The sequence below is a fragment of the Epinephelus fuscoguttatus genome, linkage group LG14 (genome assembly GCF_011397635.1).
Source record: "Epinephelus fuscoguttatus linkage group LG14, E.fuscoguttatus.final_Chr_v1".
Taxonomy (NCBI): Eukaryota; Metazoa; Chordata; class Actinopteri; order Perciformes; family Serranidae; genus Epinephelus; species Epinephelus fuscoguttatus.
Genome location: NC_064765.1, coordinates 17,442,558 through 17,469,156, shown reverse-complemented (window position 1 = coordinate 17,469,156; position 26,599 = coordinate 17,442,558). Strand labels below are relative to the sequence as shown.

Here is a 26,599-nt window from a genome sequence, read left to right as displayed (position 1 = left end):
CATTATTTGGCCTTTCTTTTTGTTTGTCCTTGGCTTTACACAAAATCTAGGCCCAAAGCTTCTCTTAAAGCCATTTATAACCCTTACAGTAAATGCATACTCACACACACTCAACCACATACACCCACGCACACAATGACTGGGGGGACAGCTGTTCAGAAGATCATGACACAGCGGCATGTGGCATCTTGTGGGCTGACATGTTAACACCTGTTTACACCATTTACAGGACAGACAGATAGGCGTGCACACACACAATCAGGCGGTAGATTAAGACATTTGTCCAGCTACGGGGCACGAGCAGGCTTTGATGTTGTTAAGCTGAGTGTGTGACACACAAGTCTTTCATGTGTGTGAAGCCATCAGAGGAAAGCCACTCAGGCACACTGGGCTGGAACGAACAGCTGACCCAGAGGAGGCTGTCCTTGAGCCTCGTGTGTGTGCATGTGTGTGTTCTGAAAATCATATAAAATGGCTCATGCAGTATCTGTGTGTACTCGATCGAGCCACTGAGTGTGCATTTACAACGGGGGTATCAGCTGTGGTACTGCATCCCAGTGGCACTATTGTTGAGAGAGGGGTTAGAGGTTGAATGGGTGATTCTGTTTTTCATGTAATGAGAGGTAATCCCTTTGGTGTGGAGGCAAATAGCCCCCAGCAGCCTGCAGTCCTTGAGGACAGCTGAAGCCATAAGAAGACTCTCTCTTGTCCGCACACACACACACACACATGCACACACACATGGGTATATACAAACACACGCAAGCACCCTGCTGGGTCACGCTGGTCTGTGCTGAAATGTCACCCCGGCAGTGTTGCTTGGTGCTTTCAAGTCCCCAGCCCTCGCCCAGCCACCGGTCAGAGCCGAGACTTCAAAGCAGGACAGATCACCCACCCTTCCCCCCACCCTCTCCTGCTGTCAATCCTCTCCGACACACGTCTCCCCCTCGGGTAAACACAGAGACAGAGAAGTAGAGAAAAAACAATGGAGAGATGGCAAGATGGCGACAGAGACAGAGAGGCTCACACTGTTAGCGCACAGAGACAAGGCTGATTGCTTTGAGGCAATTTGCTGGCCAACCTTGACCTTTCCCTGCACTTGGTCAAGATCATCATTGTGAGTCAGGCGAGCTGGGGAGTAGAACAAAAGCAAACATGAGTCCAGAGAGAAGACGGGCAGAGGTAACAGAGGGTTAGCGAGGGTGGGGACAGGCAAGATGACACTAATGCACAACACTGCTTGCTAGCCGATGGCAGTCAGTGGCACACAGGGACAGATCGTGGAGTATAGTACGCTGATTCTTCAAATTTCCTGGGCCACTAAAAGCAATATTCATTTACAAAGACAATCCCAGAATGTTGCCTAAGGATGACATTTATGGTTAATATTGCTTACAGTAGTCCAACACTCATTAATGACTTAATTTTAAGAAAAAAAAAATGCAAAATGAAATGATATACAAGAGGGCTTCCTTCCTTGAGTGGCACTCCATTGACCTAGTGAGCTTTAGCACCACATTTCAAAGCACTATCCATTTAAACGTGGTAATAATATAATGTATTGTGATGTAAATCTTGTGACTTTTATTTTATTTTGTGCTGGCTTTGCTGACAGATAGCCAGGTAGCCACGATAACATTCATAATGGTCACTGCCCACCCTTTGGTCTCCAATGCTTGGCCAATTTAAGCCTTGGCCGCTCTGCATTGTCAGTCATCTGGACTGGGTGGGAGCTAACAATAGCTAGCGCACCAGTCATTTGGTGATTACTACTGGTAACACTGTCACAGAGGCGGGACTGACCAACAGCGCTGCTGCGGAGGAACTGCGGCCATCCTCCGGGCTTCCCCAGGTCACCCCAGTGAGTAAGCAGCTTTATTCTGAGACGCAAAATCTCTTTAGCATTGTTAACTATGTTAGCGCCACTAGCCGTTCTGACACGTCTAACAGTGCAAAAAGAGCTAACAGTGATAGTTAAAAATGCTTAAGAGGGTTTGCAGCCCTCTTCTGGGGGAGAGGGCCAACATTTCAGGCTGATCTGATGTAGCCAGCGGATATTCTGGCCAAGACTTTCTTTTCCCTGTGCCGGTCATTTCTGCTAATCTCTATAAACAGATATCTGCTTATGAATGCACATAGTTTAAAAAAAAAAAAAAAGCTGACACACAGCTTAACAGTCATTAGACGATAGCTGTTGGGTTCCAAGACTGCATTTGTGCCAATGGGTTCCACCTCCACCTGTCATTCAAACATGGTAAATACTACTTGGACAGCAAACCAACTACAAAAAGAAACCAGAACACTACCTATTCCAAAATCTTGTCTCTTCGCCTACAGATAACGACTGATTATATGTACATGTGAGTATATCATCTGCATCTATATCTTGTGATTGATAAAAGCTATCTTAAGCTTACTCATAATAGCACACAGTCCTACAGTATTTAACACTGTTGGTAGATCAGGTCTCACATTGAGGCACAGACACGATCTCATCTACCCTGTTGTGAACCTGAGATGTTGTGGGAATAATTACCTGGGAGCATTAATGTGGTGTTGTTGCGAGGATGCCTCTGAACTCTGTGATGCTCTTAATCAAAATCACATAAACAAGCACTTAGGGACTGGCTGAAGATTCCAGTTAGCACTGAAGGAGTGGGGGACAATCAGCAAACACCATCACATACTCATGCTTTTTACATCGTGCACACACATACACACACACACATTCCTAGGGAATCTTAATCAGCGGCTGCGCTGAGCGGTAACTCTTGCATCCGTTATCGATTGTCCGCCCAGGTTTGTTTGTCTTTGGGTGCCTGTGGGAATCCCCCTGGAGTCCGGGGAGTCAATGAGAGTGGAGCACAGAAAGACTATCAGCCAAGTAGCAGCAATTAGCCTTGGGACACAGACCTGCATGTCTCCTCTGGTCAGAGCTGCAACAGCAGACACACAGCAACAGGAGCAGACCAGACTAGGAGCAAGTGTGAGGAGAGCCTCTGCTCATTAAACAACAGCATCAGAGGCCTCTGACAGGCACAGGAGACCAGGAGGAGCGAAAAACAGCAGGTTGCCACTTTAAATACACAATAGCTGGACATGATTTGTGTGTGAATGCGTGTGTGGGTGGACCGAGGCTTGTGGGTGCGAACGCTTACATGTTAGTCCATGTGTGTGCTCAGTCATGATAAGCTATCGGGCTAGTTTGCCAGTGTGGTGCGAGTCATTTATGCTGAAAAAGCTAGGAAAGCAAAATCAAACAGAGGCGACATGGCAGGTTAAGATAGTGTGTGAAAGCAACAGAGAGGATAAGAGAGGGAAACAGTGAGCGTGCATGTGTGTGTTGTTTTGGTCTGCTGAGGTAATTACTGTGGACTATATCAAATGTGATTTGGAGCAACTAGTCTCTCTCTCATTATATTTAACCACACTTGACAGTTATTTTGTGGGTCATGGTGGCTAGCAGAGTGATATCATGGTGTGTGTTTGGACATCATTTGTTTAGCCTACATTTTCCAAAAGACTAGAGAGGTGTACCATGAAGCGAGATTAGTGGCTTGGTGAGGTATGTCAAACTAGATCTCCATGGTAACTCGAGCTGCACGGCTAACCAGGTCCAAACCAGTTAATGTTACAGGTTCCAGCTTGAAATTGGCTACAGGCGCCTTTCTCTGATCAATTCCTTTGTAAATGGGTTCACTCTATTGTAAATGTCAATCCATGAGTAATGCAGATTCTAAGCTGAGGGAATACGCTATAGATGCAAACTTGATGAGGCGTAATGTTACATTAATAACGCGACCGAATGAAGCTGTGCAATTACAGTAGCACGAGCTGTACCTATCAAGTTGCTTTTTTTTCTGCCACAAGACTCTACTGTACATTAGTGATGCAGAACATCTGAGTAATAATGCTTCTTTATTGTTTTCACAAGGTGTTAGTGCTCTCACTGAACTACTGAATATGTTACAGTGTTCTCTGGTCTATTTGCATGTGCTGGCTATAAAGCAAACCTATTATAAAATCACAGGTAGCATATATTAATAGCTCGCAATATCATTAATCAGGATGACATTTATTTGCATATGAAATGCTGTATAATTCCTTCAAACCATACCATAATGTTACCACTTTAAACTGTGTTTTCATACTTGGTCCTGGATCCACAGATTCAATCATTAAAATCAATTTCACTGTAATTTGGCCACAAACTAAAAAGATTTCTGCAAAGTCTTCACTATGGGACAGTGTCAGACCTAAATTCAGTTCTTCTTGATGACATGTAAATCTGATGCATCACGTTTAAAGATTAAGAGCTGAAGAATGTGCAGCGGTCACCTTATAAATAAACAGTGCTAAAATAAATACTTACACAGTAACTTTTTAGCTTTCCTTCCTCACCTTAATTGAAGAAGTAATGTTGCTTTATACTTAAATGGTTTTTATATTCTTCAAAGGCGGAAGTAGGTGGCACGTGATGAAACCCTGAATGCGGCATTTGACTCGTTTTAAGAGAACATGCACCGCGCCAAAAGAAGGAAGTCCAAGTTGGCAGCACAAGCTGATAACCACCTTTGTGGTACTCGTTATCTCTGACTGGAGCTCAGGCTTTGTTACGCCAGCTAAAGCAAAGAAGGCACAGCCATGTCGAATTCGCTTCGTTGTACACCCCTTAGTTGTGGTGCTTGTTCCCAGTTTCCCCCAGGGAGTAATTTCTGTATATAATTTATATATTTCGTCCTCATCCACCACCTCCTAATCTAAGAACGTGGGTGTGTGAGGTGTGACTGGAGGTCAATCGTCCTTTAGAGCTCCATGTCCTTGTACAGCTCATCTGATGCCACAGCTAATTTTTTCAGCTCCCCTCAACAATTTAATCAAATCTCCCTCTAAATGACAAACACCCACATATTCCATTTCAGTCGTAAATGTGTCATATTACAGAAGCTAAGCAAATTAGCGAGCTAATTTTGCCATCCAACCTTTGTTAAAGCATGTCTCATAGGTCATGCAAGAAACAGGCGGTATGCCAGGTGTCTGACAATGATGCTATTTTAATTGATGATGCCATGATGACTTGACCTGGATTCAGCTTTCTGTTAACACAAGTACAGGTTTCTGTATTTAGATGAGCTGGCGGATGAGCTGCTGTCAATTATTCCAGCTTTGAGAGAACAGGCTTCCTATTGGTGCTGCACACACTATGAATCATTCAGTCACTATGGCCAAACAAACATCCATTAGTTCTGCTGTCTCACAGAGGACCAAAAGGAATGCAGGAGTCACATATAATGGCATGTAGACAGTGTGGCATGCATCTAAAAGATATTTACACTCAGGAGGGAGCTATGCATTGAAAAGACTATATGTTATGGGGATGCAGGAGGCAGACGTGAAGCAACAAGCTCAAAAATAACAAAACGCAGCACAAAGAAATTCCTATCAGTCATCAGTGTGATCTTGACTTCATGGTGCAAACAGGCACCTTGTTGCTCTGAGAGAAACCATGTCAGTTTCAAAAACCCCATCTGTGAGCAGCGTTTTCTAGATTTGGGCAAGTTCTCTCCTAAAATAAGGATTATGAAGACTTGACGCTACACTGTGACATTGTCAGTTTTTGTTATGTAAGTTCTGTACATGCAGGGGCATGGCAGCATTCTCGTTTCTGACAGTCTTGTTTGTTGTTTATGACACTCAGACTGGCTTCCTCTGCCATCTAAGGATCAATTACACAGCAATGCAATTTAAGAATGGTCCTCAGCTGCATATTAATGCTACATTATGATGTATGATGTATTAAAATTGTTATTTAGGTTGAAACCATACAACTAAATTATAAACTGTAATCACTGGTTTCATTTTCCTGCTGTAGTGGCCAAGGCTGTTAAATGAAGTTAAAGGAAGTGCTTCATGAACTAGTTCAATAAGTGGCAGCTCAAATCACCGTGAACACAACACGGACTTCAAGCACAGCAATATCCCGCTTATTAATATCTCACATGAATAGTTTGCCTGGCCATAAAATGGATCTTCTGGATGCACAAAGTGTCCATAAGGCCTGACTCCAGCTCCGCTCTGTGCAGCTGCAGACACAGTTTGACTACAGACGCAGTTTGGACTCTGTTGGACCTTGACCAGAGAATTGACCACACTGATGAGTAACGGCATAGTGTCCGTGAAGGCAAATATGAAAACAGCACAGACGGACAGACAGACAGGTAAGTTATTCAATTTCAGATCGCAGCCATTTTGTGAAGAGGATTTAGTTTTTAACATTTGCCTGCTGGTTCCATTATGTTCAAGAGAAGGCAGACATCTCTACGGCCGACATCTCCAACACTGCAACTCAAACTAAAACAATCTACACTGATGAATACTACAGGTTAAAGGAAACAGAAGTATTTTTCTAACTTTGGGGTGAACTGTCCCTTTCATCTTCCTTGGGGGGTTGCGCAATTGGCCATATCCTCAACAATTACAGCTTGTATCCACATTACTGCAGGTTGCTGCTAAGGTCTTAAAATATCACTGAACCCCTTTCTACATTCAGTGTTTAGCTCTCCTAGAAGACGTTAACACATGTTGACACCTCCTCATTCCCTAAATTAACACAATAGCAGCAAAATAAGTTCAAGACTTTATTGTGTTACTCCTGACAAACAAACTGAGATGTAAATGTTGCTTTTTATTGTCAACCAAAGTAAACTAAACCAAGAATGCAGCCTCTGTGGCTGATTCAAGATGTAATTTATTTAGTTTGCAGAGATGCTACACCCCTTGCACACAGATTTCAATTGCCCTTTGAGAGGAGCTTTTACTGTACGGCAGAACCTCTCAAAAAATTTCAGAAATTGTCATGAGCACACTGCACACAACGCATACTAATAATTTATTCATCCTAATCCAACCTTGTTTCCAACTGTGCCACAGGTGCAAAGCACACCTCTGGCCACAACATTTCCAAAAATCAGTCACTCTGCTGCGTGCACTCACTGTGAATATGCGAAGGGGAGAAAAAAAAATGAGAAAAAGAGAGAAAAAGAACAGAATGTTTTGACTTTCTTGGAGGTCACAATAAGAGGAGCAAGACTGGAATAGGCAAGCGATAAGTGAGGGAAAGAGGAGTGAGTCACTCTCGCTATCTCCCCTGACAGCTGTTTCCATCTAACAAGCATGCAAGTATGCTCAATTCAAAGCACTAGTAGTAGAGTGCATGGTGTCAATTGAAATGATACCTAACACAAGCTGGATGAGACAATTTTTGGGCTTCAAAGACAGTTCAAAACCAGGACACAGGGAGTTATGAATTTTATGCGAACCTACCTCAACCACACACACACACACACACACACACACACACACACACACACACACACACACACACATACACATGCAACACAAAGATGAAAAGAATTTTATTTAGGCACACAGTCATGGCAGCAGTCCCAAATGGTGTGTTGAGGATTAAAAGCAGGAGGGTGTTATTAGAGTACAAACATTAGCCAGAGTAATTGAAACAGTGACCCTGTAGACAGTGTTCCTGTTGAGATTGTGCTTCCGTTAACGCTGCTGTTGAAGATGAAGGAAAAACCTTTGGCAGATGTTCCTATTAGAAATAGCACACGGTAGATTTTTTTCAATGAGTTCTGTAATGCTTAAAAAAAAGTCAACATGTCACCAAATATTTAGCAATGAATTTTAGAGAGTCCTGACTAAAGATTTCCAGTTATGCCAGTCCAGTCTGGTTTATGATCTTAAACCGGTTTGATTTAATGCAAACCACCTGAACCAGCATTTGGATTTGTGACACTTTCTAGCAAATCAAAAAGCAGCTTACATCAGCAACCTGTACTGACAGTCAACTCATACTGCATCAGTAATAAGCATTATACATATCATTTTGCTGATAACAGACTAACACGTCTGACAGGCTGTGAGCCGAGCACTGGTGCAGAAGGAGATCACATTTCAGTGGCGGTAAGAGGGGGACAACGAGTGCAAAGTGTGTTTGTTTACAAGAAATGTCATGTGTTTTTTGGGTGAGATGAGACATGGCAGAGTTAGTCTCTCAGGAAAACTTCAACTGCACCAATAGCTACATAGAAGTCTTAAATTGTTGTCTTGTTGTGTTACTGGGAGCCAGAATAGTGGAAGTCATGACTCAAAACTTTATCACATAAATGCAGTAAGACAAAAGAACTGGACGGAAGTGATTATCAAAAATGTTCACGTGTAGCGCACACTTCGTATCAGGTTAGGGAAAAAGTATTTACGGTTGTAGGGATGAATAAGGTTATGTGTATTAATGGTTATCATGTCCACCTCATCAGAAATTGGGGAGGTATAAAGAGGAATATTGGATTTCTCTGTAATGCTAACTTTATAGCGCATTAGCTAATGTTAGCTTAGATAGCAAAACAAACCAGAGGAAACTGTGTCGTCGTCCTCCTTTGTAAGATTGGTACAGCAATCAACCACAAAGCCTCCTGTGAATCATCCATTCACTGAGTGAAAGCATACGGGTCGGCCAGTCTGGTCCTCCTGGTCAGTGTTAATGTTTTTAAGTACCACTCGTAGTCCCGGAGAGTGAGTGAACTGACATGGTGTGTTGGTAAATTCAGTCTGAGGCTCTACACTAAAATGAGAACTGCGTTGGTCGAAGAAACAGAGTGTTTAATTTCTACAGGAATAAGCAAACGGTTAAGTTAAGTGTGCACTCCAAAACTCGGAATAAGTATTTTCAAAAACAAGACTTGCATTATCTTCCTCCATTGTCTAAAACAAGCCAACAGAACTTGCTAGCTAGCGCTAGCTAATGTCTACAGAGATTGTTTTGCCTCCAGCTAAGCCCTGCCTACTGAAAAAATTTCATACTGTTTACTAACAGTAAAAGTGTCTATATGGCAACATTTTGGATTCTGAAGATGACAAAAGAGGTGTCCTAACTTTTTGGACACCCTGTTTCTATCTATTCCTATAGCTTGCTTTGAAAGCACCACCATGAACAAGGAATGGCTGATTCACAAAGCTGAAATGAGAAACCATCTATCTATCTATACATATCAATACACTATATCCATACATACTTCTTATTTCCCTACAAAAACCTTTATAAGGTGTCAGCTGGCTGGAGGGAGATCACCAGGGAGAGTAACATTTCTGGTAAGGTAAATGACCATTGCTAATAACAAGCTAGGCTTTTTGCTGTTGGCTGTGTTGTACTTCTTTTCCATTTAATATCACAATAGAAAGTGTTAGTAGTAAGTAGGCTGCTCACTTGTCTTTTAGTGGTTACATCTTCGGTATGATCTCGAGTGCACTGCTGATATTATTGAGGTTTGTTTACTTGATGTAACAGAAGTGCATATTTAATGGCTTCAGTGTGGACACAGAGCTACAATGTGACATCATGTGTTAGTCAGATGCTCGTTTGCTGTTAGGACACAGTGTCACTGTGTTCCACTCAGGAGCTGCTGAGTCAAGTGCAACTACATGTAGATCTAGTAGTAAAATTCAGTATACTGGTCCATTCCTGTGTCTGGCTTACTATCAAACCAGTTACGAAATATTTACACCAGCCCAACCCTCATCCTGACTGCTTTGAAATGTGCTCTGTTTACCTAAAGTGACATCATCCAAATCATTAAGTTTGTGTTTTCTGCAGATTCTTTGTTTACATAGGGAACAAAGAATAAATTCTGTTTGCTCTTGTGCTCCCACTGAGAACAAATCACAATTATTTTTCTGTAAACGAGAAAGCCAGAAAAACCAATTACTTTGCCTCATTTCAAATTTGCCAGTAGAATGCTGTCAATATCTGTTTGTTTACATTCTCCAAGTGCCTCACGCAGTTTTTGTTGCACACAACATGAACAGCAGTCTTTTGTTAGCCACCACACGGTGCACTCAAAGTGACAATTTGAGTCTTAGACGGGCCTCTATAGCTGCAGTGATTGAACAAAGGTGAACAGGGAGTGAAGGAGGGCTGAGCACATTGATGAGGGAGTGGAGGGATGTAATGGTAGAAGAAGCTGAGGTGGCTGAGGAAGAGACTGTCTGGAACTTGCTCCAGTTTTAAAGGTGAAGCAGCTAAATAAAGCTCAGATTAGGACTCCGTTCACAGTGCTCACTGTGTGTGTCTATGTGTGTGTATTTTAGTGTGCACTCCAGCACGGGACCCTCTGCCACTGTGATGGAAGTAGGCCAGAACAGTGGAGAGAAGAAGAAGGAGGAGGGAAACAGGAGGCGATGAACATAAGAGCTGCAGAGGAGAAAAATGTGAGACAAAAGGTTTCATGGCTGGAGTTTTCCTTATCGATCTGTAATGTGTGCATGTCTGCACATGCATTGCCCTGTGTGCAGTTAGCATGCACAGATGCCCCAACTGTGAGATATTCTCCTTTCCCAATGACCTAGCAATGGTCACAGCTTGCCAGCTACTGGTGTGATTGCGTCTGTGTCTTGTCTATTCAGGAGCCACGGCCTCTGCTCTTAGCTCCCAGTGATTACAGCTCAGCAGCCGAGCTTGACAACACACAGGCAGAGTGTAATCAAGTCAGAGAGAGGGAGGTGTAATCAGCATTTCCCCTCCAATCAGCCCCAAAATCACTGTCTCTAATCTGCAGCCAGCCATTGATGGGTTTGATTGATAGGATGGATTTGTTATCTGGCTGTGGGGGTCTGCAGGGAGCAGAACAACAAGCAAGAGCAAGAGACACAGTCAGCTTATCAGCTATCGCTACATTTGTTACCGCTCCCCTCGTTGAGCGAGCTGAGCTTTTCCTCACGGGCTACAACTGCAGCTCTCCTCTCATTTATCATACAGAAGAATTAAATGTGGACACTTCAAAGTACTTCCACACACAAGGGTCCCCGGGGGCATGTGTTTTCTCCCTGTTTAAAATGGAAAGGGCCAATCCATCACTGGTTGTTTGTGACGGAAACAGAAACCACTGAGAGTATTTGTGTGTGTTTGAGCGTGCAAGTGTGCATGTATCTATACATGCATTAATTACTCACATGTACATATATGTGTGTGTGACTTTGTCTGCATGTGTGTGATTTGTACATGTCAGATGCACAGTAAAGATAAGGGGACAGAATAATGCTTTTTCAGCAAGCAAATAGCGTGACTGTAACATCTACTGCCTGCACATTCTTGATAAATCTTGCTCCTCTGCCTCACACTGTACTGAAAAATCCGCACAAATGTTCAAACAAATATGCTCATTTTCAATGAGCATGTGATGAATGGGCTCCATTGATTTTGTGCATGAAGCCAAAACAATAGAGACCAAGACAAATGCTCGGCCTGTTTAAGATAACAAGGCGGCTTCGCAAGCCTGTGTGACGCTCTGTGTAAGTGTTTGAAGGAGCAGGGTCGACAAAATCAAGAAAATAAGGATGAGATATAATTTAGCAGATACAGAAATGATTAGATCGTTAACGTGTTAAAATAATTATCCAGCAGTTTATTTGAATGTGACCTCGTCTCTCTGTTTTGCCAAGTTGATTATCTGTCTCTTGCATAGAGAACCGTGTACAGGGTGAATAATTAAAACTAAAACTTCCTTTACTAAAAAAATCTCAACAATTGTGGCTCAATGTTGGCATAGGCTGTCTATCACAGGACACTATCTATGTGATGTATAATATCCTAAATCGGGCAGAGCAGATATCTGCAGAAGTTTGTACTTCACATGGATAAGAAAAATCTCTGCTTAAAAAGATTGTGTGATAAAATCGAAATTTCCAGAACAGCTACTAACAGGATCCTGAGGTAAGATTATTTTGTCAACTGCTGTTTCAAGGGTCAAGTATGAACTTTAAAGCTCAACTTTTAAGACAACATCGATGAGAAATCCTGAAAATGTTTAAAATGTTAACATATACAACTGACCTTTTGCTAAGCCCAGCCCCTTTGTGATGGTCCAACAAGCTGTCGCAGTAAGCATGAAGCCCACACTGTAACTAACTGCACTCCCTGATGAAATATTGGACAAATGAAAGAGTGATTCCAGAGAGAAGCAGACAGAGGGGTCTACAGTCTGTGTTTGAAGGATATATCCAGGATGTCAAACTGACTCAGCAGCAACACCAGGTTAAAAAGACAAAGATAGTTAGAAGCTAAAGCCGAACTATAGGCTACAGATCACAGTGTAAAAGTGAACCACCACATCACTGCTGATCGCCACAGAAGACAATGAATATAAAGGGAAACTTTGCTGATATTGAACCAGCTGTGTGGCATCACAGTGTGTGCAGATGAACGGTGTTTGGCTTCGCCTGTGCTGCTGCCAGCACCCGGACCTCCGCCACCTGACGGGCAGGGATCTCCAGGGGAAGTCAAACAACGTTCATCTGATGACACACAGCTGGTTGAATATTAGCAAAGTTTCCCTGCTTCCCTTCACTGGTTCCTGTACAGCAGGGTCAGTCTTTTTTTCATTGTTACAATCATTAAAAAGCAAAAGCAGCATGTGTATACATTCAGTAGGCTATATCTTCAGTAGCTAGCTAGCTAACCCTACACTTTTCAGGGTTTGATTTTGGTTTTGGAACAGGGAAGAAACGTATATCTTTTTCCAACCTCTCCAGGTAACGGGTATCATTAATACACGACGTGGATATTCTGATCCAGAGACTTAAACAGAACTCCTTCTGTGAGAGAAAGGGCACTGGATATTTCCTGGAATGTAACTGTGAGACATGCTTTTGAGGAATAAAGCAAACTTTCAGATGCACCCTAAGTCATTTTGTTCTGGTACCAGGCCTGAATCTGCTGAAAGAAATCTTGAACAGCTATTAAATGGACCTTGAGGTAAGACTGTTTGTTCAACAAATTATTTCTTGCATCAGATGGTGCTTGCCTAATTCAGAGATCCCAATTCAGCTGAGGCACCTTGATCAACCACGGCAGCCAGCCAGAATCTCAGTGCCAGTGACACCAGTGGGGGATAACTCAATGACTAACTAAAAATAAATCACAGGAAGAGCATTTCAACATTTCAAATTCAACAAGTGAACCCCGGCTTGAGCTTGTGTGTCAAGTGTGCTGAGTCAGTAATGCCCACCCTGAGCTGGAGAGAAGCACAGAGAATGAGCAGCATCAGTAGCAGTAGGCAGAGTGCTTTTAGGGCCAAGCAGCAGCAGCAGAGGCAGAGAGTGTCTGTCAAGGCTCTGTCCAGCTCCTAATGGGATGTTCTTGTTGTTGCCAGCGGATAACTCTCATCCTGTGTTCTGGACTACAGATCAAAGAGGGCCCGGACTCCACAGAGCTACCAGGGCTGCACGGATGGAGAGGACATAGGGAAAGCGGAATAGGAAGGGTAAGTAAAGGGTAAAATGAGAAACATGCGCGCAAACAGGTAAGAAAGAAATAGAGAATGAATGAAAGAAAGCAAAAAAAAAAAAGGAATCCAACCTATCCTTTTGCAGTGAGGATGTATTGTGTCCCTCTGTTCACCCTCACAGGCAGATTATAGCCCATTCTTCTATTTTCTGCTTCTATTTAGGTGGGTGAGGGAAAAGGGATGTGAAAAAAAGGGAGCAAAAAAAGATGAAAGCCAACTATAAAAGTCAAGTGGGACAGTGGTGTTTCCTTTAAAACCTAATCGGGGAAGCTGAGAGATGAAAATGGCTGTGAGCAGGAGCAAAACTTTGGGACTGTGCATGATGGTGTCACTTATAACATGTTTCTCCAGAGGGATGAAGAGTCCTAGACCGACAAGAGGCATGACTTCAAAATATTTTGGATACTTGTGCTCAATTCTGTTTCTCATTTTTGCCCCTACCCGTCATGTTAGAGTGCCCCTTTGCTCTTCAGCACAGATGGTTGAAATCTTCCCCTATGAAACAGAACAACCCTTCAAGACTCTGACACATCATCAGTCATCATAGATGGCTTTCATGTAAACATACACAACCATGGCAATAATGGTATCATCTGATGGAGACAGAAAAGCATGGACACTCACAATTAGTCCACAGCTTAAGTTTCACACTATCAATCAATCAAACAGGTCATCAAATTAAAAACTCCTTCATTACCAGGCTACTAGCAGTGCTCTGTAGACTATGTTTAGCAAAACATGTTCCTACCCTGCCAGTCCACACTGATATAAGAGGAGCGGTAACAAGCACAGCAATTTCACTGCTGGACTTCAGTTAAATTGTGGGTGTCATATTTTCTCTTGCTTGTGCAGCCATTTTGCCAATTATGTCTCATAGGATTCGATTCAGAGTGTGCCTCTAAAAAACCTCAGTTTGCAGGGCCATGTAGTCACACTCACACTTCACCCTAACAATATCTCCCAACAAGACTCAGGGCACCCTGCACCAGGGTGCAAATGTGCAAAACGGAGGGGTAGGACTAAGTGGTAGGGGCAAGGTGTGTATTGGGATTGAGCCTCGGTAAAGAGGTGAACTGAGGCATCTTCACACCCTGAGCTGGCCTAACTTGTCGTGCATGAGCACATAGACGAACGCTAGCCCACACTGCTGAGGGTCAGAAGTGATGTCAGGGCAAAGCTCTTTGTGAGGTGATGTGGAATAGACCTTTTGAGTTACGAGTGGGAGCCAACTGTGCAGCTGATGGTTCCGGAGATAAGAAAAAGGTTTGGGGTGATGAATATCAAGAGCCAAAAAGCAATGTGACGGGAGGCCAGCAAACAAGAATAAGCTTTATGCACAGGGCTGTGCACACAAACACACACACAGAGCTCCATCATCCACCTGTGGGAAGAAAGATGTCTTTCCTCAGTGTTGACGATAGCATCTTCAGTCCCACGGTTCAACACTTTCACTGTACATCTTTGACAAAAGGACTAAATCTAAAGGAGAAGATTGTTTCAGAGACTAATGTGCTCTACACACACGCCCTTATGAGTGGGATGAAAACTAGCTTTTGAAATGTCACTGAAAATGTAGTGCGGCATAATTCTGAGCACACACACTCGCTCACGAACAGAACTGCTACTACTACTGCGAGATCAATACTTTAGTATAGCCTGACCATGATCTTTAGATAATCAGATGAGTAACCGAAAGCAAAGCAGCGCACAGCTTGACTATAAACGAATTTTCTTCCAGTCGTCCAGACTACAAGAAAATATGACTAGGATTGAGGTGGCGGTGTTAACTATTGAAACATTCATCATAGTTCAAATTACAGGAAGCAAGAAGGACAATTGTAATGCAGACCCAGATGCAACTACAAGAGTAAGAGGTCAGTGAAGCAAAACTTATAAGCTTATCGAGCACTTTGCGAGGAGCATCCATGTCTCACTGACCTGCCTTCATTGGTGACAGTCAGACAGGTAACAACAGTGTTTGCCCCAAGCCTCACAACTGTCTGTCACTGTTGTGAAATCAAACCATTATTCATACATGTATTAAAATAAATAAATCTGAAAGTAAGTAAAAGATGTACTGTTGTGTGTACCTTTGTTTTTAAAAATGATTATGAGGGGGGTGCCCTTTTTTTCACATGAGCACCTGCCCCTTGAAATGTTTCTGTACGGCCCTGGGATGGACAAATGCGAGCTGAAAAATTGGGCCTATTTGGGACTTTGATTAATACTGGAGTAGGGCGAGAAAAGTCGCATGAACACACACTGCATGGGATGAAAATCACTGATCAGTGCGTACAATATTAAAATTACCCAACCTTCTCTAGAAAAAGAAATTCCATCCAAATGAGGCTTAAGATACAGTTTTGGTGCCGGCAACCCAGGCCAAGTTTGAGATCAGTGACTCGGGTGAGTGTTTGAACTAATACTGAGCGTAACTAAGTGTTTTATTTAATGGTAGCTGGAGAAATTTAAAGCAAAGTATTGGAACAGTACTCAAAGCGGTGAACCGGTGTTTCTAACCTGCCCAAAAAAATCCACACGACAGAGAAAGACTACAGAACCTGGCCTTGCTATACAAGGAAGATCTTTTTACACTGTTCCATTAAACAAATACACTCTCCAGTCTGAATCCACCAGTTTTAAGATTGTGGACTCACAGTGGGGGATCCATTACAGCAGGTGGTGGGTGACATTACAATGAATGGAAAGAATATACAAAGATATATGTACTTGGGACGACAAAAGCCTTTCTTCCATTTAATGTTGTTTGCCCGGATGTAAGAAAAATAGCCGGTGCCCAAAGATGGTGTACAGGGATTATGCTTGTTCATTCTTGTGAGTGTGTGCAAGAACGCTCGCCCGTACATACACACACATGCACACACACCCACAAATCTACTTTCCGTTTGGAAGGAGGGGAGAGTGAGGGGAGCAGAAACAGTGCAGTGAAGCAGATGTAATTACAAAAGGCAATACAAGCCGTGTGTCTCCAGGTCTCTCTGACCCACATGGAGGAAGTAAGTCAGAGCTTATCAGGGTGCCACAGAATGGGGAAATCTTCCAGCAGAGGTGGCAAGTACTCCCTGCTCTTTTCAGATGTGACACATTGGAAAGATGATGGTGGCGGTGGTGGCGGTGGTGGTCAGGCTATAAGTGGAGAGGACAGCAAATGAGGAAATAGTCCTTCCTTCATTCATGGTAGCAGGCAATCTCTGGTTTGCCCCAGGAGGAGAGATTTGAAGACGATAAACAACACTAGTCCAGTTGTCATGTCATGCACACACAGGAAGCATAGTTAGATAATACGGGGGATGGGGGGAGCTGAGGGCGGCTGGGGGTGACTAGATATGGTTGGTGGTAGGACACCAACAATGTAGTAAATTAAATGTTGCTTGTTGCTGCTATCAATCACATTGCAAAAAATCCCCATAAACTCTTTACTATCGTGTACCATTAATTTGTAATGCTGTTCACAAGCCATGCCGACAAGAAAGCAGTTATTGCTGCTTTTGTTTGCTGCTGCTGGTGCTGCTGCTGTTTTGTTGTTGTCGTTGGTGTGAAAGATGTGGGGAGATATTGTTTTTTTTAGGAAATCCTGTGGAGAGATTTGACAGGCATTGTCAGATGACAAAGTGAAAAGCCAGGAGATGAAGATGGGTATGCCTCTGACAGGTTTATTGCTAACACTGTAGGTGCACGCTGCTCGGCCTTGGTGCTGCCTGCTTCTGCGAGTACATGCACACATGCACATACACACACACAGGTATATGCAAAAGACACATGCGTGCACACATGCATGGACCTGCACACATACAATTACACTGCTAGACATGTGATCAAAAGGATCAAAAGGCAAGCCAATCGACAGAACGAATGTTGGCATTGTACGTTTCCCCAAACCACAGATTTGTAACATTTGTACATGATTATGTAGCGGATATATGGAACTTTACATTTCTTTATGTTTCAACAATGCTGTGGTTAAGGTGTGGTTATGGCCCCTTGATCATGGTTAGGAAACGATCATATTTTGGCCTTTAACACCCGCTTCCGGTGGCACAATCACAGCTAAAAATGTCACAGATGCCTCGCTAAAAAACAGTTTTGTTGTCTATCATGGTCTGCAGCTGGGCAACCATCTCATTACCAACCCCTCCACCTCCAGATGACAAAGTCACATGTAATCAATACTACTTCACTTTGAATGTGTTGATATGATATTTATGAAACAAACAAATGTAACATGTCTGTACCAACATTTTTTTCTGGTGACTAGGCTGTCAAAAGGAGTGAAAGTAGCATGTGAGAAATGTATGTAGCATTCACAGGTCCTATCTGACTAAGTATGCCTCCTGTATAACTCCTTTTAAATGCACTGGTCATCTCTCGCCTGTACTACTGTATGTTCTTCTGGCAGGGCTGCTAGCATGCACAGTTAAACCTCTGCAAATGGTCCAAAATGCAACACCTGAGATATTCAACCAGCCAACGACAGTCACTCTAGTTTCCTTTCCCTGCTAACATTAAGTTGAAGACACTAATGCTTGCCTACAGACTGGCCCCTAAAGTATCCATCAACCTGAAATCCCTCATTCAGCTTTCGGAGCCTTTGCATTCACTACAATCTACAAATGAATGCAGGCTACGTCACTGCAAGGCAGGAAATTTGGTCAGCAGAATCCCTTTCTGCCTTCAAAAAATTGCTTAAAGACCCAACTCTTCTGAGACTACTTACTTAGTATGCTCATTCTCCCTCTCTCTATCTCAGTCCTTCTCCAGATTTTCTCCCCCTCAAAAAAAAAAAAAAAAAAATGCACTTACAAGCCTTGTGGCACTTGTGAGGTGGAATGTGAAATGAGTGTTGAGGCACTTATTCTCGAAGGCTTCTCCTTGATCTACTGTGGCTTGGATTGTACCTCATTTGTAGGATGCTTTGGACAAAAGCATCCGCTGAATTAATAAATGTAATGTAAGAAGCAGAATCTGATTCTTGGCCTATTATTTTGTTAGTAATGAAACCAAAATGGCTAAAAATCTCCAAACTCTTCCATGCTCAAGCTGAGCTTAGCTGTTTCACTTGACTTGTAGATGTGCTGGCATTAGCTAATTTGGGTACAGTATTACTGCAAGAGGGGACATATAAACACTGCATTCATATAGAGCACCAAGGCGCAGTAAATACATCATGATGTTAGAATTTGTGGCTCTTTTGTATTTATATTAATACTGTCTTTTGAGGGTCATACATATTGTTCAGTGCTGGTTACACATGCACTCATGCATGCGTAATGAACACTGTCAAAGGAAGCTCAACAGGTCCCAAATTCATTTTCACCTGGCTCCAGAACCCCAGTCATAAATAGGACTGAGTGGTGAGAAAACAAGCAAACGACATCCTCGTAGTGTATTTTGCCTCCAGGATGCAGTCCACATTACCTCTGCTGATTCACCGGAGGTAATCACCAATGTGGCTCAGGAGAAATCGGGAGGATAAGGAAAGGGGGAAAAGTCAGTTAAACAGAAAGAATGAGGCTACATGGAGGGGCCTTTGAATGAAATATGGCTTATATTATTTCTTTCTGCTCTCCAGACAGGGCCGTCTGTCATGGCTAGGAAGGGGCCAGAGAAAGTGGGCTAAGTGGTCAGGCCATTTCTTGTGCCTTTCCAAGTGGCTGAATAGATATTAGGATTTTACAGGCTATTACACATGATAATTGCACAGCATATTGAATTTTGGGCAATTTTCTCACACCGACTCCCACTTTCTAGCTCCCTCTTTTCTATAAATAAACATTTTACAGTATGTAAAGTATCCATCGTATGGGTTGTGATTTTAAGGTTGTTTATGACACACATTCAGTATCCATGGTGTGCATGTAAATTCAATAACAGCACTCTACTAATTGCATGGCTTAAACCCAGCTTTAGCTCTTTAGATATTCATCTAAGCCAATTAAGTGAGAGGCGAGTTGGGGATGGGACATAATCCTTGCTTGAATGTTAGAGTGCACATTCAAGAGCAATGTCAGAGGAGGACCCGGTCCACTCTAAAATAGCAGCAAGGCTTGTCTGCAATTTATTCATCCAATGTGTTCCCACTAAAAAGAGCATGCAGCTTCTGTGAGGTTTGAAACAAAGAGTACAAAAGGAGATGATGTTTCCAACTAAGAACGGATCATTAAGAATTAATAGCTATGGCCATATATCCTCTTCTAAACACATTCACAAGAGACTGTCAGCCTAGGTTTATCACATGTCAGTGTGTGTGGTGTGTGCTACATTCTCCCTCGGCAGCACAACAACAAGAAAAACACTACAACTGCTAACAAGAAACTTTAAAAACAGCCCGGTCGCTAGAGGAATTCGCCGTTTTATGTTTCTGCAAACCACAGATATATTACATTTATACCTCTCATACCTACCATAGCAAGGTTTCTAAAGTGATGTAGTAGACGAGGTGACTTTGTCATCATGTGGTGGAGGGGATGGTGGATGGCATGACACTTGTGAGACAGCTGACAAGCTGCAAATAAGTACAGACCACTGTTCAAAATGAATTTTTAAGTGACATTTTAAAGTGACCAGTGGCTGTGTTCCCAGTGGGTTTTTCGCTACCAAATGTGGGTGTTTTTTTAGCAACCAGTTGCCGCATTTCCAGCAGCTTTTGTTCCACCAAACATCAGTGTTTTTTAGCAACTCGTCACCATGTCTCCAACAGCTTTTGTGCCACCCAATGTGGGTGTTTTTTTAGCAACTCTTTGCTGCATTTACAGCTGTTTTTGTGTCAAAAAACGTAGGTATTTTAAGCCATAATCTGACCTTTTCCTACCAAGTTGTTCTGGTGCTTTAACACGTTAACCACACGTTGTTGTAAAGGTAAAATGTTAACATATCCGCCGCATAATGACAAACAAATGTAACCTATTTGTGGTTTGCAGAAATGTACAATACCAACATTTTTCTGGCAATTCAGTCGAGAAAAAACAGTGAAATCTATCCCAATTCCACAAATGTATGGGTGCTATAATCAAAAATAAGGGATCTGTTTTGAATAAAGAGGTTTTATGGTGAAGCCTGCACCACATTAAACTAAGAAAATAAAACAGAGGTAAATGTGGTGCCATTACTAAAGAAAAAGAAGAAAAGTAGAGTAGCACGTCCACAGATAGGCTTTTACATACTCCCATTTTAAGTCAGCTGCAAACACTTGCAGTAGGTCTTTGCAGATTCAAAGACTGCTACCTCTTAGCGTTCAGCTCAGAGACTTGAGCTGTCCGTCAAATACTCATACAAGGCTGACATGTATGAGTATTTGATCGCCACGTACACCATCCTGCACACTGTCTCAGCTCAGTCGTGATAAAGAGCAGAGAGAGAAGACAGATTATGAAATGCTGATGGACTACCCTCAGCACTACCATTCATCAACATAATTAACCATAATCAGCACCATCCGCAGAGAGAGAGAGGGAGGGAGAGAAAGGTGGATGATGGAGGGAAAAAAACACTGTCAGTGAAAATGTTCTGAAGGTGGCAGAGCTGCAAAAAATATAAACATTTACTGGCATATATAAAAAACAATTACTGAGAAATAGGTGTTTTTTTTTTAAACTGCAAATGATTGTTTTGATGGGGTGTAGTGAAATACACAGGATCAGTCCACTGAGTTGCGGGAAAATTATACACACTGGTCCATCACTTATCAATGCATTACTTTTTATTATTCACCCGTGCTGAAAATGAATTTGCTCTGTGCAACTCATCATACAATTATTGTGTCACATGAAAACCATGAACTAAAAAATGTGGTGCCTGCAGTGATTCAAACCACTTATGACAATGAAATTATCTACTATATGTGTTAAGGATGAGTCTAAAGCTGAGAAATCTGTGTCTAAGTTGACTCTAGTGCTTGAATAATAACACTCTACGACTGTAGCTACACAAACACACCGAAGGCTTGTCAAGTCTGGCCTCCATCAAGTGCCTGCACCTCATCTTGCATAATTTTAATAACTGCTCATCGGGGTCAGCAGACATGCTGACAGATCGTCTGAAATACCCAGTCAGCTCACACCATGTCTCCAGCCAAGTTCCCATTACACATGCTGATCTGTTCATCTTCATTCATTATTAACGGCCAAATGCAGCCGGGGCCATGTAGGCCACTTTATGGAAGTTTAAATTTTAAATACTTCAAAATTCCTGGGTAATTTGGAAGATGACCTGACACCAGAAAGGTGCCGCTTTGCACACAATCTGAGAGAAATTTACAGCTAATATCGCAGTGACAGCATTAAGGCTTTTTTTTTTAGTGGTTCAGACTCGCGAGTATACAGCAGTCAGTTATTACCGTCCAACCATTAAATCTATTGTTGTCTCAGGATAATACGGTTTAAAAGAAAAAAAGGAAGAGTTTGGCTGCAAATATGGCTGGTGCTTGTAATATATAATTATTGAAAACTGTCTCTGACAGTGCCTAAGCACTCTGTTATGTAATGATGTTTAATAATCTTTAATTCAACTATGTTACCGTTTGATAGAGAAATCATGAATAGAAATTAACTCAGATCTTCCGTTCTGTGTAGACAATGGGAACTAATATTTATATTCCGACTACATTTTACAAGATTGATTAAAATCCTGGAGTTCCTGTTAGTGCTGTTTGGTATCGCTTTTTTTAATTGTCTTCCTAAAAGGTTGTGAAGTAAGTTCTACCATGGCCCTTTTTAATCATCTCTCTGTATGTATGCAGCGGTTTGAGTGTTGCGTGTTGCGTGTTTCACAAGCGAGTCCGCCAGAAGCCGATCCCCTATGACCCTGACCTTTTCAGGAACTAATAGAATTACAGCACACTGAATGCCAATTAAATAAACACATAAATGGAAAACAAAACAGGCAGAGAGAGCACAGGAGTGTAATTGCCATAAAACCCCTTAAGGTAAACACATGTTCCTTGCAGTAGGCAGCCTCAGTGAGATACAGGGTGATGAGGAAAGGGAGGAGGGGCGTGCCTATGTGTGTGTTTGTATGCACTGAGGTACAGAGAAGAAAAACCGGGGAGGAGGGAGTCAAACAGGCGAGGCAGGCTAGCCTGTGAACGTGTTGTTAATTTAGCCCTGTTTTAATTAGCTCCTCTGCCGGAGTACAGCAAAGCAGAGGGGGCTAGCGGGGAGCCCTGAAGATCCGGGCAGACTGGCAGGCTGAAAGAGGCCACCAGATTGGCATGCCTAACTACTGCCTGTCTCAGACCAGCAGCTGGGCACACACATCGCCCACCGCTGTTCTAACCGCCCAAAGGTAAAAAATTAATTCTGCAACTGGGCTGACAATAACAACACACACTCATGCCACTTTATTAACTTCTATTCTTTTTTTTTGTTTTAGATCTTTTCTATTCCTCCTGTGTCCTCAGTTGGGCTTTAATTAAATCACAGTCTTCTCTTTTTTTCTCCCTACTTAACAATGCAAAGATGAAATTTGACAGTTGCTTATGATAATGCTCCTGTCTCTCACTCTCTAAGGGACAATCTCTGTTTACAGAGGTCACACTTCAGCTACGCTGAAAGCTGGGTGGGTGTCTGTTCTGTCTCTGTGCGGCCAGCTGATGTTTAAAGACTGTTCTATGAGTTTCAGTCTTTTAGCGCACACACACAAAAAAAGAAAAAGAAAGGAGACAGTCCCCTCTGAGCAGCAAACAGTGCGTGCCCTGACGCAATGAGCAAATATGAGCCTAACTGCCTTAGTTTTCTGAGAGGATTTATGACACAGCTTCTTATTATCTGCAGGTCGGATTACTGCCATACGCTCCCCTCCGAAATAAAGAGGTTCCACGCCACATAAAGCCCAAAGTGTTTTCAGAGCTGCGCCACACTCCCTTGCGCTTTCAGCACAGATTTTAAGGACGGCTACACTGTTCCACTTCTTTGGTTGATAATGACGAGTTAGTCACCCTAAGCCCGACAGACCCACTCACCGTTTCTCTTGTTTACCTTAGCATTTGATGCATCAGGACAATCAAAAGGTCAAGAGGACGCGGCCATTTTTCCGTTGTGACACCAACCTGATGAGCCCTCCACTTGAAATTGATAGTAATTGGTCGGTGAGCGCCACGGTAATGTGGCAAAGCTCTCCAGTGAAGACAGATTAAGCTACCTGCAGATGGAGATAGGGGCAGGGCCTGGGGACAGGAGGGAAGAGGGTCTCCTACTTGACTTTGAAGACAGAGAAAAGAAGATGGAGGGCTTGAGATGAAGGAGGCTGATTAACATATTGTGCAGCAGAGAGAGCCCCTATCTACCAGTCAGACACCGTCTGGGGAAATATGCAGCGGCCGCCACAGTTAATGGGAGCCAGCATGTTTATTGTCCTGTTAATTAGCAGGGATGTGGTTAGGGCTGTAAAGATACGCAGCCTGTGAATTCGGGGAGGATGCAGGAACAAGTCAACAAAGAGCTGTAACAGCACACAAGCTTCTCTACTCAAACAATGATGACAAATATTGTTGGTCAACCCCTTTAACAACTCTCTAGTGAGCAGTTGGAAGTTTTCTCTGCATGGCGGGTGAGTAATTGCAAGGTTTCAGCCACATTTCCTGAAGCCTTAGGATAGGTAACTCACTTGTCTGCCAGTTGAGTTGTTTGATCTGCTAACTTTGATCATACAGAATATAGAGTGAGGCAGACCGATTTGACTGCATACCACAGTGTGAAAAAAGGCCCAAAGTGTGATTTTCTACTCAGTTTTCTTTCTTCTTCTTCACATTTTTATTTCTTAGCACAGTGACTCCATCAAAAAAAAATGAAATAGCATGCTTCTGGTACATTTAGAGGAGGTAAATACATTGCTGATTCTCACTCAGTATTTATTGACAGTGTTAACATAAAACACAGACTTAAACAAAAGAGCACTGTCGCACTCAGAGTCTATTTTAAGTCCCCATTTTGGGCACAAAGGCATGAAGACAAAGACCAACGCGCCCAGAAACCACCTTTTGGTATTATATCTGATCACCAGAGGAAAACAGGGTTCTGAAGCGAAGCCTTTGGGCTAAAAAAGCCCCTACAGTCATTTCCATAATTCATATTTCAGCCAGCTTCCAGTAATGTTGGACACCAAAATAGAAATAATGGATTTCCTGGTCTTTCTTTTTCACTCATCACCTCCCGCACTGAACCTGCAGACTCTCCACCTACTCACACACACACACACACATATGCTCTGGCCCAGACCAGCAGAAGACGGTGGTAGCTCCAGGCCTCTAATTGGCCCCGTTTCTCCTCCTCTTGTCTCTCTCTTTGTGCTCATGAAAGCATTGGCTTTTCTGTCGAATACATATTTCTGAAAAGGGTGGATACACTGTAGCCTGCACTTATCCAAATACAATAAAACTCTCCAAATGAAACCAAAGAGAAATGACAAGGCCAGTGTCTTGAGTGTGTGTGTGTGGGTGTGTGTGTGTGTGTGTGAGACTGACAGAATGGGGATGAGATGGAGAGCAGAGGCAGACAGCGAGTGTGTGCCGGCTGCAGACTGTGAGGCATGAAGGACGCTCATTGAAAGATCGGTCGCGGGCATCTCACGGACACACAGAGAAGGGCTATGAGCGCGACAGGGCCACAGAAAGAACAGAGACTCTTCAAAGTTGATTGTGGCATGCATCACTTAGAGCCAGTGCCTCCCACCCACTGTCCTGGCTGGCCAATCAATGGGCCTATTGTTGTGATGTATGTGACCAGAGGTTTATGGGCGTCCGTGTGCCGCAGTGTCTGGCTACCACAGTTACTGTTGATTATAAAAGACCGCTGCTGCACACTCTCGTTCTGCCTCTCTCTCCCTTTATTCTTCCATCTACTGCAGAGCCAATTTGCTAATGGATGCAGCAACCTTGTGATTTATTGTTGTCAAAGATACGCTTCAAGTAAAATGCACTAAATGATTTAAGTTTGCAGGCAAAATTTACATTTGAAAGCCAGCCCACTCTGGAGAGCGCCTCACATCAAATATGCAAAGTTGATTATGTGGAGCATCTATTTAGTGGTTCTAAATCATTGTTCTAGCCCTCTCAGTGATATTAAACACTGTATGGATTGTCTGTGGTTTGTGTCTATTCTTGGACTCGGTTGCTGAGATGGAAATTAAAAGAGCTACAAGGAAGACAGTGCTGTAACAAAACCCAAAGTCTCCACTGTCTGGCAACTTTGGTATTAAATCTGCCTAAAGGTTAAGGTAGTTTCACGCAATAGTACTGGAAATTTCCATGTGAGTTAAATTACTATGGGCTGCGTGAACAGACAGTGTTGAATGTAACAGCCTGTATTCAATTTTATTTTGTGGTCTTTTTCTTCTCAGCATTCAGTGTACACACCAGACAGACAGACGGTCAGTTCTATCTCCACTGGGCTGCCAGATCTATAACTCTGTCTATCTCTCTGGCCCTTTTTAACCCATGTCAGCAAAGACTTATTACAGAGACAGACCCGCAGGAATGTTTGAGAGTTCCCTTGGGTGTCTGGCTGCTGCTGAAACCAGCTGTGGATGCTAGAGTGGAGTGGTACTCTCCAAAAACCAAAGGACAGTCCATGGCTGCAGATGCATAATATTTCTCTGACTATCTGTCAACTGTTTCACACATTCCACTCTGTCTCAACAATTCCTTCTCGCCTCTTATTCCCCTGTCCCTCCTCCCTTGGCCAACCTTCACAAATACAGCAACAACGAGTCATGTCTCTAAGGAAAAGTGCGCCACAGTGAAAAGATCCTTTTACATACAGGTAGTTTACAAGCTAACGGGACAGGTTAAAGCATGAAGCAGAAGAGCAAGCTGTTAAGAAAATATTACAAAGCACAAGAAAAAACACAACGATTCCACAGATTATACTACCTACAATTACAGTGAAATTCTGTCAGTATGCAAATAAAACTGCAATCTGGATCTGGCTCAAAATATCAAATATGGAAGTGATAAACACAACAGCAACACTTAGCACTAAAATGTGTGAATGGTTGTGGAGCCTCTATTCACCAGCAACCAGCATCCCCACAGAGACTTTGGTCATCCTAACTTTGTCTGGCAAATAAAAAGTGTCAGTGAAAGAAGAAAACTGCACTGAATTTTGGACCAGATATACATAAAGTAACCTTGAATTGTCAAAAACTTGAAGGCTGCATTGACAATTCCATAATAACATGCTGTCTATTATGCTTAAAAAGTATGAGATTTTTTTTAGTATGTCCAAAAGCTAAGT

General features: G+C 42.7%; 1 protein-coding gene across 1 annotated transcript in view; it reads right to left on the bottom strand.

Moving 5' to 3' along the window:
• The window catches only part of pacrg (PARK2 co-regulated), a 189,887-nt gene that overhangs the window by 105,171 nt on the left and 58,117 nt on the right, over nt 1–26,599 (bottom strand). The window lies entirely within an intron of this gene.